We start from the raw sequence: 22,229 nt of genomic DNA on the forward strand, positions 1-22,229 counted from the left end.
TATTTTAACTACATTGCATTTGAGTATGGAGAGGCAACTATCTGGAAGTATTTTACATAAAAAATTTACTAAGTATTGCCCGGTTTGTAGTTGCAGTTAAAGAAAACACATGAAAAGGCACGATTTTTTTTAAATTCGAAAAAATGTAAATATTTCAAAAACGGTGACACTTTTACCTGAAAATTTTTTGTTTATCAGTAAGCTCACCCCCCCACCTACCTTGCCTTAAAGTTTGGCACGTTACTTCTGGGACACCCTGTATATACAGCCTTATTCTGTATCACGAACGGTTCGTCTGCAGAGGAATGCTTCAAAAATTAGTGCGGCGGCATCATTCTAGCCGGTTTAAACGCAATCGAGACCATTGCAACGTAATATATGAAAAGCAAAACGAAGACGACCGATAGAGTAATAAAATCGCAATCAGAGATGTTGTCACGAATCGTTCGTGTTACAAAATAAGGCTGATAGACTTATGTATATTAGAGTGGTTAAAAATTTTTTTTTTGGAAATTGATAAACGGTAGCGTTTAATTATTCTAAAAATTCAAATTTTTGTTATTTGTGATAAAAAAAAGCAGGGATCGTATTTGCCGTTCGTGTGACGTTTGGTAAAAAGCACGGGCACATGTGTGTCCTTTATTTTTATTAATATCGAGCCATTACCGCCAAAATAATGTATCCCACACCATAATCGATTTTTGTTTTGTTATCGAAATCGATAGTTCAACATCATTTGCATCATCTGTCAAAATTTCATGGCTGTAGATTAAACCGTTATGATTTTATAACAAAAACAATTTTAATGTAAATGCATATGGTGACTTGTTTACATTTTCTTTGAACGCTTGTGTGGGATACAATTAAATTCTCTTTTAAAATAAATGAAACACAAGGGAAAAAAAATAAAAAAAACACAATTTTTTGATACTTTAATTAAAGATAAAGCTTTAGAACAATATGTCGAAGGTATGAATTTGTTTTTTTTTGCAAAATATGTTTTTGTTTTCAATTATTGGATATTTTTACAGCTCTCCCTGGTACCGTATAGCGATTCAGATGAATCTTTCGTTGATTTAAATGGTTTGGAAAGTTTAAAAGAAGTCGAGGAGGAAACGTGTGTTGGGAAAAGGGGCTACAGAAAGCAAAAGAGAATACCTAAAAGGCTGCAAAAAGTTAAGAAAAAAAAATTCGAGTGTTTTGCCCAACCCGTGCTTAAAGAAAAAATGTCCAAATTCGTGTCATGATAAAATTTCTGAAGATGAAAGAGTAAGAATAAATGAACATTTTTGCGGAATCGGCAACAAAATTAGACAGAAAGATTGGCTATCTTCTTGTGTTTAACAAGTCGATATTAAAAGGCGATTTTAATATCCGTAATAAAAAATAGAAGTTCGTGTAAAACTTGCCTTGAAAATATAAAAAAGCCAACNATTCAATTTACAAAATTACGCTCTGTTACATTGGAAAAAAATATTCCAAATATTACTCTTAAATATGGCTACTTTGATGAATCTGAAACCATAAATTATGATCTAGATTCAATTCCACGATCCAGACGAAACTCCGAAATAGTTTGTGAGGGACCTACTCAATTATATGATGATATATTAAACATTTCTTCTGCTAAATATAAGGATTTGAAAACGCTTTGCGATAGAAAAACTTTACCCGTAAAATTCCAACACGAGTATTTAAATTTAAAATGGGATGGATCTGTTAAAGATTTGCTACCTGAAACCGACCAGGAAGATAGTATTTAGCGTTCTTTATATATTTTTATCTATCGTTATTCAAGTTTACAAGATTTTAATATGAATAACATTACTTTGTTAACAGAAAACTTTAAATATATGAATTACATTACTTTATTTTTGTTTTATCGAATATACTAAGAAATGTATACATTTATTTATTTTTTTAAATCAAATGTAATTTAATTTTAAGGACTAAGTAAAAAAATTAAATAAAAAAAAAACGGGAAGTCACTTCCTTAAAATAAATTTTTGTGTAACCCACACACTTTTTTAATAATAGGTTGCCAGAAGGAAAGCAAAAAAAATGTATCCCACAAAAACAACCGTTATGATGCAAATATCTATTTAAAATTATTAAAATTAAATGTATTACACAAAAAAATATTTACACTATAAATTTTAAAATAACGGCTTTATTCAAACTGATTTAATTTAAAAAAAAAACCTTCCCCTGTAAAATTTCGAGTTTGTGGGATACATTTTTTCGGCGGTTATGGCTCGATATAAAGCACACGCACATGTGTGTGCTTTGCGTAGAGAAACTTATACACTTCGAATTCTAACTCAAATTTTAAATGAATTTTTTAATACATATTTTATTGAATTGTCTTTCAAAAAATAACGTTTTATAAAAAAATTCTTTTAAAAATATATTATATGCATGTGCATGGGCAGAAATTTGTACAAAAATCGGCTCACACACATATGCATGTGCTTAATAACCCAACGGGACTGAAAGTTAGCTGCTTCCCAAAGGAGCAAGTACGGAGCAGTACAAAAGCAAAGTAAAAAATAAAATTTTAAATTTCCAACAATGCTCAGAAATAAATATCCCAACGGGACTGAAAGTGAGTTGCTCCCCAAAGGAGCAAGTAGGGAGCAGTACAAAAGCAAAGTAAAAGTAAATTTTTAAATTTCTAACAATTCTCAGAAATAAATAGCATTTTGGGCAGTTACATAAAATATTTTCTTTTGAAAAAAGATAATTTATGTATGCACAAACATGTATATTTTTATGTATATTTAATATGTATGTATAGCACATAAACAAGAAAAAAATCATGTTTATAAATACAAGCACAAGTAAACCATCAAATGATTTACAAGAAACGTCACTACTTTATTAAAACAAAAATATAATATGACAAATGAAAATTTTCTTGCATCGCTTTTTAAATGCTTTAGTTGAAGTGCTCACCAAGGGCTTCTTTAGGAGCAGCAAGGGAGCGCTTCTTTCTAATGACACATAATGTTAAAATACATTGAAGTGTGAAATTAGGAAGGGAGCGCTTACTGCTGAATATGGAGCGCTCCAATAGCGCTAATGGAGCGCTTCTTGTCCAGTTGGGATCATTTTGAGTAGTAACAATAAAATATTTTCTTTTGTTTTTTTTCTTTTCTGTGTGGTATACATACGAAAATACATACATGCATACATACATACATGTTTGCACATAAATTAACTTTTTTTCAAAAGAAAATATTTTATTAGGATCATTTTGAGTAGTAACAATAAAATATTTTCTTTTGTTTTTTTTCTTTTCTGTGTGGTATACATACGAAAATACATACATGCATACATACATACATGTTTGCACATAAATTAACTTTTTTTCAAAAGAAAATATTTTATTAGGATCATTTTGAGTAGTAACAATAAAATATTTTCTTTTGAAAAAAAGTTAATTTATGTGCAAACATGTATGCATGTATGTATTTTCGTATGTATACCACACAGAAAAGAAAAAAAAATGTTTATAAGTATGTACACTTAATAAAACCATCAAATGGTTTACAAAAACGCCATTCTTTTATTAAAACAAAAATATAATATAAAAATTAAAATTTGCATGCACCGCGTTTTAAATGCTTTAGTTGAAGGGCTCACCAAGGGCTTCTTGGGGAGCAGCAAGGGAGAGCTTCTTTCTAATGACACACAATGTTAGAATACAATGAAGTATGAAATTACTGCTTACTGCTGAATATGGAGCGCTCCAATAGAACTAATGGAGCGCTTCTGGCCCCGTTGCACAGTGGTCCAATGTGAAAAGCTAGGGTAATTTAATTAAATTTTTTGTTTGTAATTTTTCAATAAAATTTTTATCAAATATGCAAGAATATTGTCTACTTAAGAGTAAATACAACTTTGTTTGAAAAAATTTGGCTACATATAAACATAACGGTATCCAAAAGTCATAGTAAGCATAAGTAAAAAATTAAATTTTACGAGCAACGAAAACTGAGTATTTTTAAGGCTCAATAACTTTTTTAAAGAAACTTTGTTTTAACTTCATTTCTTTCTCCGTCATTGTTTTAAGTAAGAAAATTCAGGAAATGTAAAAATTATTACTGAAGTGGACGCACATATTTTTTTGGAGCTGATAAAGTTTTAATCTTTTTGGTGAGTACCAAATTATTATTTTTTTGTTTTTGTAGAAGAAATCTTTCTTATATGGCGGAATATAGATCACTTACTATACTTTTTCTCTCAACTGAAATATATACTAATAGAATCCACAAAAAAATTCTGCGGCTAGCTGTGGCACCCGTACATTTATTTTCAATTTTCAAAATGGCTCCTAAAATTTCAAGACAGGAAATTTTTGATTTTTGGCTGCCGACCCCTAAAAATTAAAGACTTGATGGAATAATGGATTTTGTACCAGGGAATATCAGTTTAGGATCTAGTGATAGAATCAAATTTGTTAAATTGAAATCATACGTGCGAAGTTAATTCAGAATTCGGACCTAAAGTGGATAAAAGTTTTCCGAAAAGAGAGAAAGATTGGCTCGAATTTGAAATAGACTTGTCACAATTTGTGTGTTCTAAGTTTGGTAAGCCGACATTTTCTGCTAGTAGGCCAGCTACAAGTTTTGAAGATTGTTGCCAAAAATTTGAAATGAAGAAAGCTAATGAGCTTTCGAAAGTTATCGAACCAGATGTATTTCTTTTTGGCCACTGAACTAAAAATTAGATCTTCGGCTACGCTACTTAATGAGCTTTTAAGTGCTTCTCCAGAAAGAGGTACTGCTATTAAGAAGGTGATATTGGCTAAGAAGAGTCCTAAAGGAATTTCGCCTGAAGAAGCTCTCGCACTAATAACACCGGCACACAAAAAAAATTAGTGTGATGTGCATTTTACCAGACCTACCTACGGTTATGTATCTCGACCCGCAGAATCCGAATTTGAATTCAGTTTGGCCAATATACCTCCAAGATTTCGAGAAAACTTCAAAAAACCGTTTTTATTGCCGATTTTCACTATTTTTACGGTTTTTTTTTTAGTTTTCTCGAAATCTAGGAGGTATATTGGCCAAACTGACTTCAAATTCGAATTCTGCGGGTCGAAATACATAACCATAGGTAGGTCCGGTCAAATGCACATCACACTAATTCTTTTTTGTGTGCCGGTGTATTCGACACAAATTTATCAAAGCATCAGTATCGTTTACTTACTGAGGGCCATTTTCTAATGTAAGCAGTGAAGTTGCCTTTACTAACAGGGCAGATAAATTGTTCCTCACTTTAAAGTGTTTTGGTTTTCTTATCTTACCGGTAAAAATAAATTTGTTATTCCGTAGTGAAACTTCACTACATTTCCGAGAGTGAAACTTCACTACATTCGTCATATAAGGTGCAATCCCGTATTCCTCGGACTCGGACTAGTAAAACTGTCAAAAAATAAAAATTCGCTCAGAGCGAGAGAGTAACATTGAAAAGCACGGGATCGCTTTCTAGTAAAAAATGGTAACTTCTGTCAACTTCAACATAACCTCCAAATTTGGTTGTAAAATTTTGCTTATTTTGTATGTAAACACACTCAGCTCACACATGTAAATAACCAAAAATACTTTCAAATTCATTAGAATCCACTTAAACAAGTAATTAAATACTTTTCAACATGAATTAGCAGAGTGCACTTTTCTTTTGTTAACAATTTGGTTGCCAAACACACTACAGCTGATCGTTTGACACATTCACCAGAATTTACCAGCAAAAAATTCTCGGACTAAAACTGGTAACTTCTGACAGAGAGAGAACCGTATTTACTCTCTTTTTTGTCCTCTCAATAGTCAGAGAACCGAGTACGGGATCGATTTCCAGTAAAATCTGACTGATTCTGACTATTTCTGACTAGTCCGGACTCGTACGGGATCGAAACTATAATTTCAAAGGTTGACAATGCGACATAAGCAAAACTGTTAGCAAAAACCAAAACCTTGGTCGAAATATCTAATATATCTGACTCATGAACCAAAACCGAACCAAAATTTAAAGTTGGGTACACATTTTTAGAGGTTGCATCGGGTGAGCAACAATGTATCGATTCGAAATTAATTAATGCGCTATTGAGAAAACGAAAACTCGTATATCGAGACGATAAAGTGGCCGGTAATCTAAAGGTTAGATGAGGAAACGGCCCTAAAAGTTGTTAAGCTTGATCTGACTTTTTAGCAGTTTTCTTTATTTTATACATATATTAGGTGGGTGATTTGGATCCGGCGTCAATACAGTATATACATAACGGACTTTCTATTTTTAATTCATCCCAAATAGTTAAAAAAGTTATAGGTATACAANGGAAACGGCCCTAAAAGTTGTTAAGCTTGATCTGACTTTTTAGCAGTTTTCTTTATTTTATACATATATTAGGTGGGTGATTTGGATCCGGCGTCAATACAGTATATACATAACGGACTTTCTATTTTTAATTCATCCCAAATAGTTAAAAAAGTTATAGGTATACAAGTATCTATAACCGTGCGCAAGTGCTTAAAAAATGTACCAGAAATTGACGAAAAATTTAACGATTTTTTAAGTATATGGTTGGTAGGTGTGGTTGCTATTCGATCTTGCCCATTTTATGAGCAGAAGTTGTTAGTCATTCAGACATAATTTGTGCAAAATTTCATCCCGATATCTATCTTTGTTCTTAATATAATAATTAAATTACCCTAATAGATCAGATTGGACCACTGTGCGTTGGGAACAAACAGCACACACTTTTCTGTGAGCAGAGTTTGTTTTCCACTTATGCACACACATGTGTTTGAGCAGTGAGTGCAAGTTGAATGTGTTTCTGGCGTGTGTGTGAGCAGAGCATGTGTGTGCAAATACGAACCCTGAAAAAAAGAGAAACGTGTTTTTTAATTTGACGTTGATGTCTCTTTTTTCTCTTGACATGTTAAAATGCTGCTAAAAATGTGGTTTTTACATATAATTACTCTGGTACTATTGGGGAACATTCCCTTAATTACATACCTCTCCTGAACAGTTAAAAAGGGCCTAGTTCCCGAAAATATGCTCTCGAAAAGATACTACTAAAATGAAAACGTTGATACTGACCGATTTACGCATTGGCATGGGTTGGAAATTGTTACCAGGGGGTTTTTGGGGTTGCTTATTAAGAATCTGAAGTCAGTTATTCAAAATTCAAAATGGCGACTAATTTTTTAAAAATTGATTGAATTTGTTCGAAACCCGGCACCAGGGAGTTTTTGGGACCGCTGATTACGAATTTGAAGTCAATTCTTTTTTTATTCAAAATGGCGGATCCAATATGGCTATTAAAATTAAAAAGAAATTACTATAAATAAAACGTTGATACTGAACTTTTTAATTATCAAAATGTTATAAATAATTGAAGTATTTTTTAATTTGATCGGCATATTGGATACGCCATTTCGAATTTTGAAAAACTGACTTCATATTCCTAATTAGCAACCCCAGAAACCCCCTAGTAACACGTTCCAACCCATTACAATGCGTAAATCGTTCAGTATCAACGTTTTAATTTTAGTAGTCTCTTTTCGAGAGCATATTTTCGGGAAGTAGGCCCATTCTAACTGTCCAAGACAGGTATGTAATTAAGGGAATGTTCCCCAATAATACCAGAGTAATTATGTATATGTAAAAACCACATTTTTAGCTGCATTTTAACATGTCATGAAAATAAAAAAAATTGAGAAGAGCGAAGAAGCGTTTTTATAAAAAACCGACCGGCGTTTTTTTTTCAAAATGAAATATACGTGTCTTTTTTATCACGAATAACAATATTTTGATGTAGCGTTCATGAATTTCCAAAAAAGAGTGTTTTTATGAACCACCCTAATGTATATGGGCAAATCTAAAAAACAGGTAACCTTTGTGTTATCTAGCTTCAGTTTCATTGTTGTAAACTATATCAAGCTGGTTGCTTTGGGATATAATTCATTGACGTATACTTGAAGCCTCAAAAAAAATTTTGATCAATTTGCTGCATAACTTTTGAATTATAGGTGTTTAATGAAAACAAATGAATTGTTTATGTAATTTTTTAGAGGGGCACAATAAGTTATGTCATACCTTTTGAAGCCCACCATATTCTGATTTGAAATTTAATGGGCACTTAGTACTTATGTGTACATTTCATATGTAGTAGGTAACTAAAGTGTGCTTTAAAAATAACTAAATGGCAAGTAACTCGCAATTTTCAAAATTTTCGGTTTATCGCGCATAGTTTTTGAAGCATTTCGTTTTAAAAACCTTTTAAGTATTTATTGTATTCTATTAACAATTACGAATAAGTTGATACCTTAGCATGAGGTGTGCTTTCAGAATAAACCAACTTTTAAAGATAAAATATTCTGCGATCTTGAGCGTAATTTTTTTCCAAAAAACATCATAATTGAAGGCACATTAACAAAATACGTTGAAACGGTCTAAATCTTTTTATAACTTCTAGTCCTTATAAGATTACATATGCCTGTAAAATGCTTAAAAAAATTGTCTCTAGAAGTGTAAAAACCCTGATTTATTACTTTATAATGATAATGATGCTCCTTTTTGTAGTCAGAATATTTCGAGCGTGGTATCAAAAAAACTTTTTTCGACGAAGGTTCTGATAGTTGCTCTTACTTAACTGGAACCTTCTAAATTCAATGGCGTCCCCAGTTTTGCCCGATTGGCTCCACTTTTCGAGATAGCTGTACTTTAAACTTTGCTTAAATTTTTACTATTTCATAAAAAACTCCCTCGGTTTTGAAGATATTTTACTAAAATTTTGCACACGATTGTATTTTAACCTTCACTATCTCTTAAAATCATCTAAATCGGTTCATTATAACATCTAGCTCCCATACAACTAATTGTTCAGAGACGTTGTTTAGCGTTATAACTCCTCCATTAAGCAAGTAAAAATTTAGTATAGGTTCACTTTAATATATAGCACGCATACAATTTATTATTCAGATATGAAGTTAGAGTTAGAGCGCAAAAACACATCTCTGAGTAATCAGTTGTATTGGAGCGATATGTTAAAGTAAACCTATTTTGATAATTTTAAGGAATAATTAAGGTAATATTAAAAAACCGTAATGTACAAAATTTTAGTAAAATAACTTCAAAACTGAAGGAGTTATTTATGAAATAGTTATAATTTAATCAAATTTTCAAGTACCGTTATCTCGAAAACCCGAGCCAATCTGGTAAAACGGGGGATGCCATTGACTTTAGAACGTCTCAATTAAGTCAGTTGAACTTTCAAAATCTTTGCTCAAAATTTACAACTTGAACAGCGTAATTTGAACCCTGCTCATTCTTTTGTTTTCTATTTCATGTTTATTCCTCGTCTAACTTTTGAAGCACTTGATGAAAATGAATTACATGTATATTAATCGATGTATTAAGAGATTACGAATGAAATGATATATAAAACATAAGTGTGCTCACAAATTTAAAAATAATTTTTTTTTTAAGTGTACCTATTTTTTAGATTCTCCTATTTATGTTCTTTGTTAACTATGTTAGATGTATGTATGACCGCATATTACTAATTGAGATTTCAAGCCTAATTGTTTGAATTTTTATGCTTTGTTTCGAATAAACATACTCCCTGATGACGGCGGAAAAGACGCCGAAACGCGTAGGAGGAAAAAAGAAAACTTTGTTTTGCTTTTTATTTAACCGGCCGTAAAAATCCAAAAATCAGCTTATGTAATTAAATAACATATCTTATTGAAATATTTTTCAATAGGTGGATTTCCTCGTTTAGACATTTCAGTTTTAAAGCTATTTTAGACCTGTTTCATTTGATACCAAACTTGTTTAATTTGTTTATTACACCGTGCGACAGTCAATTTTACACACGAAAAATTAAGAAATTCACAAAACAGGGGGCCAAATATAGTAAAACTGCGTTTTTAGTTTTTCTCTCTGACGCACAGTGTAAGATTTTACCCATCTAGTTTTTTTTAATTCTGTAATTCGAAAACTATTCAAGATAGATTAATGAAATTTTGCACAAGCTATAAGATAGGCGAAGCTTTTTACAAAAAATTTATTATTTAGAGTTACTGTCACGCCATCTATTATATAACTGCAATTTTGAAAAGGCAAAAACTGAAATATTTAACTAACTACAAAAGCTAAAATGCCCAAAATTGATATTTAGAATTTCCCTATAACTGAAATGGACTTAAAAATAAATAAATATATATATATATTTTTTTAATTATGGGCGTGAAAAATATCGATAAAAAAAGTCCAGTTGGGTCAACAAAATTCCGTTATAAGTTCAATATTTCTTGCTCTATTTACAAAAATGGGATACCATTGGAAAGGTACAAAAATACAAGAATTTGTCTCGGTCGAGATAAAATGCAAATGAGTTACTCGAAGAAAATGAAATTCCTAGTAGGCCTGAAAAAAGAAAATTTCATGAAAACCTGCACTTTCCAGCAGCTAAAATTGTGTTGTTTAAAGTCTAAGAGGAGTGGCAAATAAACTGAGATAAAAACATTATCGAATAGTGGCGGATAGCGAGTTTGCGGGTCTAATGAAATTAATAAATTGCTTAAAATAAATTTAAGTTAACATCGTTTTACTTTAACATTAAATACTCAGTCTTAATTTACTAAAATCCCAAACATGTATATTCATTAAAAAGAACAAATCTAAAATTTATTTTAGCACTTGTTGCATAAATCACATAACACCGACAAATTAAGCATTGAGTTTCAGTTTCAAATATACAAGTTTAAATATTATTGCGCTTGGTAATTTTCCAAATCAAACCCCGTCCCGCCCTACACTTTCATTTAAATTTTTTAGTTGTTATTGCNTTGAATTTTGTAACTAACTAAAAAATAATTATTGTCAAATGAGTTTCAATTATCTCTATAGGAAATTGAACGCTCTAACCATTTAGAAGATATTCGCAGTAGAACTCCAATAGTTTTTTAATAAATATTTCCAATTTATCCATTTAATTTATGAATTTTGAGATAATTTATGATCTATTTCAGAAAAAGAGGGTTTTTATTTAAGAAATATCATCAAACATATCAGCAGGAAAAAAGTTAAGTGTTTGACGTTGTTTTGAAATTTGGCGACATAAAATAATGTAATTAATATTTTCTAGAGTATGAAAATAATACACTGTGTGACGTCAGGATTTTTTTTTAAAGGACTTTGAAATTTCTGGAATATGATTGAATAAAAGAATTATTCAAAAGACGTGGTGCATTGTAGAATAACAATATGGGTATCAATTAAAAGGAAAAATTCTGTAAAATAGAAAAAAAAATTGTTTTAAGGTGAACCAGGACGAACAAGTATTGAAAATGATATTCAAGGATAAAGTTTTAAAAGGACATTTTCCACATTTATTCGTCCCGGCGTAACAAAAAAATAAAATTTTTTAAATTCTACAGAATTTTTCCTTTTAACTGATACCCATATTGTTACTCTACAATGCACCAAATCTTTTAAATAATTTTTTTATTCAATCATATACTGGAAATTTCAGTCCTTTAAAAAAAAATCCTGACGTCACACAGTGTATTATTTTCATACTCTAGAAAATATTAATTACATTATTTTATGTCGCCAAATTTCAAAACAACGTCAAACACTTAACTTTTTTCCTGCTGATATGTTTGATGATATTTCTTAAATAAAAACCCTCTTTTTCTGAAATAGATCATAAATTATCTCAAAATTCATAAATTAAATGGATAAATTGGAAATATTTATTAAAAAACTATTGGAGTTCTACTGCGAATATCTTCTAAATGGTTAGAGCGTTCAATTTCCTATAGAGATAATTGAAACTCATTTGACAATAATTATTTTTTAGTTAGTTACAAAATTCAAAACAAAAAGTTATTTGTCTTAAAATACTTAAATCTTTGACCTTGCATATCTTTTAAATGGTTAGATTAATGAAAAGAGTATAAGAGACCATTTTTGTAGAGCGTTCAACTTCCTATAAATATTGACGATGCAACTGGTTTAACGATCTATTGGTGATAAGATATGACCATTTTTATATGAGACTAAATTGAAAATGGAAAACTATGATGAGCATAATCTTCCCGTTAATATTAAGAGCTCAGATTTGGTAAGTACTTTCTAAAGGTACCTAGGAACTAGTTTTCATGTGTCGGATCCACCCTAATATACAGGTTTTTAATTAGACAATTTTTTAATGCATTTTACTATAATAGGTGCTTAAAAAATTTACAAAATCTCTTCCCGTATATAAAATGTAATTAATAATGCTGACTATGTCGCATGTGTCGCATGTGTTGCTTGTGTTGACAAGCATAGATTTGATGCACGATTTGATTTCAATTATTCGACAGTGTCTTCATATGTTATTGTGAAACATGTATGAGCGACATAATATGAACTGGCACTTGCATGATGTGACACATGTCGCTATGTTTTATAGTTCAACATTTGCAGGCCTTTAGTATTTATATACGTTTGTAAATGTATTATATGAGGCCTTCAGCGCCAGAGTAGCTTAACTGACATTACAAAAAAAGTTTAGGTGCACCTTAAAATGCATTACCAAAACCGAAACGGTAATAGCCCGAGGCACGTAGCATGACGTAGGTGCAATGAAATTATTAGTAAGTCAAACTATCGAATGTGAAAATGGGTACTTTTCAGGAGAGCAAAGAGACTGTTATAAAAAATGTTGTTGTCATTAGGAAAAAGTGTAGGATTTGACACTTTGTAAAGCCAGTATCCTCTGCTTCTAAGAAGATGACGATTTGCCAATTTGCGTATCACTCTAAATGCATGCGCAAGGCATCGTAATTGAAAAAGCATTTTCGCACATGATAGCGACGATATTACTAATTTTTTTTTTTTTTTGGTGAGAGGCTCCTCTGGCCTTCATGGCCTCATATGTAAAATGAATTCGTTTAGTTTTCTTTTAATAAAACTATTTATTGTACCCATATCTTATTTATGGCAAATATATAAACGACGTTTGTTTTTACAGTTCATTGTATAATAAAACGTTGTTTTTTACTTGGTAACTTTTTTTGTAAATTCTGATCAGAAAATTTTTTGTCGTGTGGCAACCGTGTTCTCTTCCATATAAAAAAATTGTCGAGCACACTTTGTATGGGAAAAAATGCGAGACACCGTCACAAAAAAAAAATCTTAAAAATCAACGGTATTTTGTAGCCAAATGAAACTTGCACTTTATTATACTAAAATGGGCTAAAAAACTGCATACCAAAAATTCTGAATAAAAAGTTTGAAAATTTGGTGAAAATTTCTCGAATTTTTATAATATTTTTTTCAAAGTTTGAGTAGCGGATTTATATGATTTTTGTTGAATAACTACCTGGGCTTTTATAATAAATATTAAACATAAAATAAACCAAAGAAATGTAGCCAAAACTCTTCAAAGTAAGGCGAGTCTAAGGCGCCACTGTACATATGATGAACTGTGAACATTGAAGACGTCAGACCATATCTCAAAGCTATGAAATGACCATAATTGCTATAAAAAAATGTGTTTATCTTATTTATGAATGACGCACAGTGGTCGGAGAAGCCATGTTTTACGCGAAAAATTAGAAGGGCTGTTACGATTGTAATAAAACTGCGGGATCGTAGTATTGTTGTTATGCGAAATTTGGATATGCCATACAATTTATAGTTTGACGGTTGAGAGCTGTCAAATCAACTGCCAATTTCTCTAAAAATAAGAAAATCTTTTTTTAAAATGCCACTGATTACGTTTTTTGAAATGCTGATCACGAATTGTGTCAAATTAAAACCCTGACAGTTGACAGCTGTCAAATGAACTATGAATTTTTCTAAAAATAAGACAATCTTGTTCAAATTGCCACTGAATAGGTTTTTAGACATGCTAATCAAGAATTGCGTGTCAAATTAAAACCTTAAAAGTTCATGACTGTCGAAGGGGCTGTCAATTTCTCTATAAATAAGGAAAATTTCCCGCGAATTAAACGTACTATGTTTTAAGGCTCACTGATCTCGAGTTACGTATCACATTCAAACTTTTTCGGTTGACAACTGTCAAATCAACTATCATTTTCAATTGAGTAATACAAAATATTTGTTTAGCAAAAATGTATTGATTATATACGAGGAAACATATATAAAATGAACTTATGATCAAATTGTGAAATAACAGTAATTGTATTTATAAATTAGGGATAGTTGGGGCCGTCTGCTATATGTTCAGCCCAAACAATTTGATCTAGGCCCCAACAGTTTTTTTTTTTAAGATTTTTTTATTTTATACGAAATTTGTCATTTCCAAAACGTCAGTTTTCTCATTTTTAAATAAAGTTCTTCAGGTATGAATTTATGGAAATTTCGGACGCCATATTGGATCTTGCATTTGGAATTTTCAAAAACTTGTTTGGAATATGTAATGAGCGAACTTAAGAACCTCTAGATACCAAATTTCATGAAAATTCAGTATTTTTTTTAATTCTTGGACGCCATATTGGATTTTTAAAAATTTACTTCAGCTTTGTTAAGACACATCTTATAAATGATATGATGCTAAATATAGAATAAATTGCATAATTTTTTAATATTGTAATACATTTTATGTTATAGTGAAATAAAAATGGCCGCTACTCTTTTTGCGTGGCTTTTCTTTTCGTAGATCCTTAAAGTTACCATTGCATTAGTTTTTGGTAAAGGAATGAAAATCCTACTCGGCCCTACAAATTAGTTATACCTTTTTGAAGAAAATATTTCTCGAAAAATAAGCCGTGTTATTAAGGTGTTGATAATTTAGAAATTTTCGATTTATTATGTAATATTTCATATGAAATCATTATTTTCCATGTTTAAGAAGTAAGACCAAACCAGTAATTACTGTTATAATTGAAAGTTTCCATAAAAAAATGTTTAAGAAAGTTATCAACTCATAACTATGAACATTGAAGACGTCAGACCATATCTCACAGCTATCAAATGACCATAACTGCTATAAAAAAATATGTTTATCTTATTTATGAACGAAGCACAGTGGTCGGAGAAGCCATGTTTTACGCGAAAAATCAGAAGGGCTGTTACGATTATAATAAAATATCGGGATCGTAGTATTGTTGTTATGCGAAATCCGAATATGCCATAAAAGTTATAGTTTGACGGTTGAGAGGTGTCAAATCAACTGCCAGTTTCTCTAAAATTAAGAAAATCTTTTTTAAAATACCACTGATTACGTTTTTTGACATGCTGATCACGAATTTAGTGTCAAATCTGTGCCGTGTTATTTAGGTGTTGATAATTTAGCAACCAAGATTTATTATGTAATATTACATATTAAATCATTATTTTCCATGTTTAAGAAGTAAGACCAAACCAGCAATTACTGTTATAATTGAAAGTTTTCATAAAAAAAATTGATAAGAAAGTTATCAACTCATAACTGTTAGAATGTGCCACGATAGAGTCCATTGAATTAAACGGTTTCAACGGCTTTCTCAGCAGATATTATTGAAAGTACTAATCACTTTTGAGTTCGTTGGACATATCTGAATAAGAATAGCTTTGTTCCGGTTAATTTATCACAGTTTTAACATATGCCTTTTTCGCGTAAAACATGGTTTCTCCGACTACTGTGCGATGAAATAGATGCTTATTAATTGTTATGTGAATAATTGTTTGGCGCCATTAAAATAGTTGAGGAGCTTTTATCATTGAGGGGAGTCTTCTTGCCAAAATGTATCTATAACTTAGAGATTTTCTATAAAATGCACATTTGTACTCTTGTTGCCAATATACAGGTCTTCTCAGGTATATTTGGCCACTGTGGCGTAGTGGTTAGCAGTGCGCGCTACCATTCCGCAGAGCCAGGGTTCAATTCGGTTCAACCCAACATCAAAAAAATAAAAAATAAGTTTTTTTTTCTAATAGCGGTCACCCCTCTGCAGGCAATGGCAAACCTCCGAGTGTATTTCTGCCATGAAAAACAGCTTCTCATAAAAAAAAATACAATCGCCGTTCGGAGTCGGTGTAAAACTGCAGCTCCCTCTCTCCACTTTGTGTGACAACATCAAGGCGCACGAATATATTTTGTATGGGAAAAAATCAACGCGATTCTTTAGCAACTTAAAACTTGCACATTATTTTTATTTAATGGGCTATTAAACTCCACTCAAAAAATATTCTAAAAATTTGAATAAAGTTGAAAATTGAAACTTTGCAGATTTTTTATAATTTTTGCACAGAGTTTGAAATGTGGATTGATATGGTGTTGTAATATAATGAGCTAGAATTTTATGGGAAAATAATAAAAATTAATAAACAATATAAAAAATAAAACAAAAAAAAAACTTTTTAATATACAACGCTTTTATAAATGGACTAAAAATTAGAAAATAATAGTTTTCAGTCTCACAGAATTTGTTTTGATAACTTTTGATTTTGAAATTTTAGCAAAAGTCATTATAAACCATTTGTAAGATTGAAAACGAAAAACGTGGAGCCATGCAATACAAAGCATTAGATTTAATTGAGAATATTCAAACTACATAACATTAGACCTAAAATTTCTACAGAGAAAGTACAAATTTCAGATCGATTTTAAGCGGTATTCATACATATCGTCGTTTAAAGTACAAAGGTAATGCAAAAACGCATATGGGCAAATCTAAAAAATAGGTACACTTCCAAAATAAAAATTTTAATTTTTAAATTTGTGAGCACACCATGGTTTTATATATCTTTTTATTCGTAATCTTTTAATAAATCGATTAATATAAGTGTAATTCATTTTCATCAAGTGCTTCAAAACTTAGACGAGGAATAAACATGAAATAGAAAACAAAAGAATAAGCTGGGTTCAAATTACGCTGTTCAAGTTGTAAACTTTGAGCAAAGCTTTTGAAAGTTGAACTCACTTAATTGGGACGTTCTAAATTTAATGGCATGCCCCGTTTTACCAGATTGGCTCCGGTTTTCGAGATAACGGTACTTGAAAATTTTATTAAATTTTAACTATTTTATAAATAACTCCCTCGGTTTTCAAGTTATTTTACTAAAATTTTGCACATAACAGTTTTTTAATATTTCCTTAATTATTCCTTAAAATTGTCGAAATAGGTTCACATTTACATATAGCTCCAATACAACTGATTACTCAGATATGTGTTTTTGCGCTATAACTCTAACTTCATATCTGAATAATAAATTGTATGCATGCTATACGTTAAATTGAACCTATACTAAATTTTAGCCTGTTTAATTGGAGGAGTTATAACGCAAAACAACGTCTCTGATCAATCAGTTGTATGGGAGCTAGATGTTTTAGTGAACCGATTTCGATGATTTTATGGAGTAGTTAAGGTAATATTAAAAAACGGTTGTGCAAAATTCAGGGACTTTTGTATAAAATAGTTAAAATTTAAGCAAAGTTTCAAGTACCGCTATCTCGAAAAATGGAGCTAATAGGGTAAAACTGAGGACGCCATTGAATTTAGAAGGCTCCAATTAAGTAAGAGCAACTATCAGAACATTTTTCGAAAAAAAGTTGCTTTGATACCACTCTCGAAATATTCTGACTAAAAGAAGGAGCATCATTAAAATTAGTAAATCAGGGTTTTTACACACTTCTAGAGAAAATTTTTTTGAAGCATTTTACAGGTTATTCTGAAAGCACACCTCTTGCTAAGGTATCAAATTATTCGTAATTGTTTGGATAATACAATACATACTTAAAAAGTTCTTAAAATTAAATGCTTCAAAACCTATATGCGATAAACCGAAAATTTTGAAAATTGTGAAATTTGGAGTTACAGACCTTGACTTACTTGACATTTCGTTATTTTTTAATGCACACTTTTCTCACCTACTACATGTGAAGTGTACACATATGTAAGTGCTAAATGCCCATTTAATTTCAAATCAGAATATGGTGTGCTTCAAAAGTTATGCCATAATTAATTGTGCCCCTCTTAAAAATTACATAAAAAATTCACTTGTTTTCATTATTTTTTTTAATTTACACACCTATATTTCAAAAGTTATGCAGCAAATTGATCCAAATTTTTTTTGAGGCTTCAAGTATACGTCAATGAATTATATCCAAAAGCAACCAGCTTGATTTAGTTTACAACAGTGAAAATAAAGCTAAATAACACAAAGGTTTCCTGTTTTTTAGATTTGCCCATATGTGAGGTTGTATAAATTATTTTCTAGAGAGTAAAAATAATCATATTTCACAATGGTTCTCTTTTTTATAAAGCAATCGCATTTCTGGCTGGCATATTTCAGGAATGGATAAGGAATAAGCCACAAGNGCTTGATTTAGTTTACAACAGTGAAAATAAAGCTAAATAACACAAAGGTTTCCTGTTTTTTAGATTTGCCCATATGTGAGGTTGTATAAATTATTTTCTAGAGAGTAAAAATAATCATATTTCACAATGGTTCTCTTTTTTATAAAGCAATCGCATTTCTGGCTGGCATATTTCAGGAATGGATAAGGAATAAGCCACAAGAGTTTTTGGCAGCCAATGTCAGTTACGCGGTTTTGCAGAATGACGATACGCGGTTTTGTACTTTAAACGACGATATATTACCTTTCATATCAATTCAGGTCTATTACATGTACCCCTCGCTTTTCAATTTCCAAATCATAAATGGTTTATAATGACTTTTGCTAAAATTTCAAAATCAAAAGTTATCAAAACAAATTCTATGGGACTGAGAAATATTATTTTCTAATTTTTAGTTCATTTATAAGAGCGTTGTATATTAAAAAGTTTATATTTTATTTTATTTATTTTCTACTTTTTAGTCTTGTCTGTATAAAATTTCGCAATAGATATTAAAATAATTCAACTTGCAGTGAAAAGAGAACAGAAGAGTATGCAAGCAAAATGTTGTTTGCTCACGTTTAGTATAAACATACATATGTAGATACAANTATTTTATTTTATTTATTTTCTACTTTTTAGTCTTGTCTGTATAAAATTTCGCAATAGATATTAAAATAATTCAACTTGCAGTGAAAAGAGAACAGAAGAGTATGCAAGCAAAATGTTGTTTGCTCACGTTTAGTATAAACATACATATGTAGATACAAACATATAGCAGCAGTTAATTTCATTTAAAGAAATGGCGTGTCGGCCATTTCCGCTGTAGCGTATGTAAATAGTGCATATATTTAGGCGCAATATTTAAATTCTTCTGGCGGGACGACACCCAGAGTCTTCTAATTTGATATGATGCCTACAACGAGGTTGATATCTAGACTAGGTTGATATCTAGAATTTGCCATAAATAGCTTTGCTACATTTAAGCAGTGTTTGCATTGTTCAACTTTGCGTTCAACATTTGCGTTCAACTCAACGCAGGGTTGCTAAAAAAAAAAGTTGAATGGCTAAATGTTGGCTGGCAACCAACTTTGTTGAAAGCAATTAGTTGAAAGGCCATTCAACCAAAAGTTGGATGCAAAGATGAACAATGCAAACACATTTTTATGGCGAATATTTTGATGTTTTTTTCATATTTTGATATTTTTAGCCATTTAACTTTTTTTCGTGCAACCCTGCGCTGAGTTGAACGCAAATGTTGAACGCAAAGTTGAACAATGCAAACACACTTTTAGGGCCAGTTTTTCAGTGCCAGTTTAAACTTAGGTTAAGTAAACTGAGTTTAAATTGAACAGCTGGCTGACATTTGATTGGCTGATCTTAGTTTAAACCAGCCTGATCGGGCGTTTAAACTTAGTTTAAACCACGGCCGTGCACTGAAAAACTGGCTCTTATAGTATAAATGGTGGTCTGGACATACAACATTACAATTTGAGAAAGGCGTTGTAAAGGAGCCAAAGTTTATGAAAATGTTGATGACTTAATCAGCTGAACACATTTAAACTCCTGAAGCAATAAACAGGCATTGGTAATTATCTTCTTATTAGTGTTTTTTGCATAAAAAACTGGAAATATTTAGCCGCAAGGCTGGGTTCCTGGAGGATAAAGGTTAACGAGAGCAAGTGTGTTCAGACAAAATTTACTTTGAAGAAAGAAACTTTTCTACCACTAAAAATAAACAGCAAGGCTATACGACAAAACGGTAGTGTCAAGTACCTTGGGATGACACTAGATATGAGACTTACGTGGAAAAAGCATGTAGAAAATAAAATTTCTCAAGCCAAACTCAAACAAGCAAGCCTTCAATGGGTTATAGGACACAAATCTAAATTAAGGCTAGATAACAAGATGTTGCTTTTTAATGATGATTAAACCATGTTGGGCATATCGAATCGGACTTTGGAGCACAGCGTGCATTTTGAACAGACTACAAAGACTGCTGTCAAAAATTCTGCGCGCCATAAGCGGAGCACCGTACATAAAAAATACGAATGTCCACAAAGATCTTAATGTAAATACGGTGCATGAGGACATAAGACAGCTAAGCACCAGTTACTCAGCACGGTTAGTGAACCCTCCAAATCGACTAGCGAGAGATCTTCTGAAATGCTCCTTCTGCTTCTTAAAGATATGTAAGAAAACTAAAAAGAGAGGATTTTTCCGATATTATCAAATGACGAGCAATATAATAAATTTGGATATCCGCAATAGTTATCAATTTCGGCTCTGGAACTCGTCCCTTCAGACCGACTATACAACATTAGTGTCAGTGCGGCTCAGAAACTTGTCCTTTCCGACCGAACATAGCCTGCTGGATTGTAATTACTTAAATAGAGAATAGAATGCGCGGCGTGGAAACTAGTCCTTTCCCCCGCCTGCCCAGCACGATATCCAGCGATCCAGCTGCTCGGAATCTTGTCCATTCCGACAGCCGCAACAGCCGAAATNATCCGCAATAGTTATCAATTTCGGCTCTGGAACTCGTCCCTTCAGACCGACTATACAACATTAGTGTCAGTGCGGCTCAGAAACTTGTCCTTTCCGACCGAACATAGCCTGCTGGATTGTAATTACTTAAATAGAGAATAGAATGCGCGGCGTGGAAACTAGTCCTTTCCCCCGCCTGCCCAGCACGATATCCAGCGATCCAGCTGCTCGGAATCTTGTCCATTCCGACAGCCGCAACAGCCGAAATGATCTCCGAAATAGCAGTTGTAACTTCTGCCGCTTATATTTTTTTTTTCATTTTTCTTAAAATAAATCGTGGCATAAAGCTCAATAGCACTGTTAAAGCAAATTTTATTACGCCACAATAATAATAACCAGGGACCGTAACAGTTGTGCAGCAAACGTTTTTTTTTTTTTAATTACGAAGCTTCAATTTTTACTGTTATCTGATGATTTTTATTTTCCATTCAAAAATTAAAAGTTACTTCGTGCGTTTTATTTTTCAATCACAAAATAAAACTCAAGGGCTGAAGATTTATTTGTTTCATGAAATACAGGTTCTTGGAGTATTTTGCTTTCTTCTTACATAATAGGCCAAAGTAAAGTAGAAAAGCTGAATATTTTCAAGTTGTAACTGTGGCCTTCTAAAATAGGAGATTTTGATGACTCGACTTTCTTCACTATATACGTATGTACATTAGACGAAAAAATAAGTTCGCCGTACACCCCTGAGTCTAAAGTAGATATTCTAGGGGTCGCCTTTTTCGGCATTTACAGTCGGAACTTAAATTATGATATATCGATGCTCTTATCTCGTGGAGAAATTCTATTTGATGAAGGTCATTGACCTCAAATACCCCGTTCAAGTACTTGCCCACCCTAATGCCAGTAAATTAAAGCTCGCCAAAAATCATGAAACTTTTGCTAAAGTATTTCGATTCGAAGGCAATTTCGATTTTTTTTTTTTTTTTTGCGGAACGTATGGTGAAGTTACATTACGTGGAAAATACTCTAACGCTAAGCGGTATAAGAAAAGTTGTTATAAAAATCGGCTTGAGAAATTACATAGATACATATTTATATATATTGTAGCGTGCACTTTGATGTTGTTACAGAAAAGGGGGAGCTACAGTTTTACGCCGACTCAGGACGGCGATTGTATTTTTATGAGTAGCTGTTTTTCATGGCAGAACTACTCTCGGAGTTTTGCCATTGCCTGCCGAGGGGAGACCGCTGTTAAGAAAAAACCTTTTATCTATATTTTTTTTGCGATGTTGCTTTGACCAGGGCTTGGACGTATATATTATTTATTTTTGAGTATTAAATGTGAGGCAGCGAAGTCTCTCTGTAAAAGATGTCCCCTGCTACAACAAA

The 22,229-nt window shown here is 31.7% G+C and overlaps 1 protein-coding gene across 1 annotated transcript in view; it reads right to left on the reverse strand.

Moving 5' to 3' along the window:
• LOC108363338 (myosin regulatory light chain sqh) overlaps positions 1-3,752 on the reverse strand; it is a gene marked incomplete at its 3' end in the record, with an annotated part of 16,345 nt that extends 12,593 nt beyond the window's left edge. Inside the window, exon 1 of the mRNA XM_017616680.1 lies at positions 3,734-3,752. The remainder of the gene's footprint in view (positions 1-3,733) is intronic.
• Positions 3,753-22,229: the final 18,477 nt, after the last annotated feature.

Source organism: Rhagoletis zephyria, unplaced genomic scaffold (assembly GCF_001687245.7).
Source record: "Rhagoletis zephyria isolate East Lansing unplaced genomic scaffold, Rhagoletis_zephyria_1.1 Rzeph_scaffold_01248, whole genome shotgun sequence".
In the NCBI taxonomy this organism is placed as follows: Eukaryota; Metazoa; Arthropoda; class Insecta; order Diptera; family Tephritidae; genus Rhagoletis; species Rhagoletis zephyria.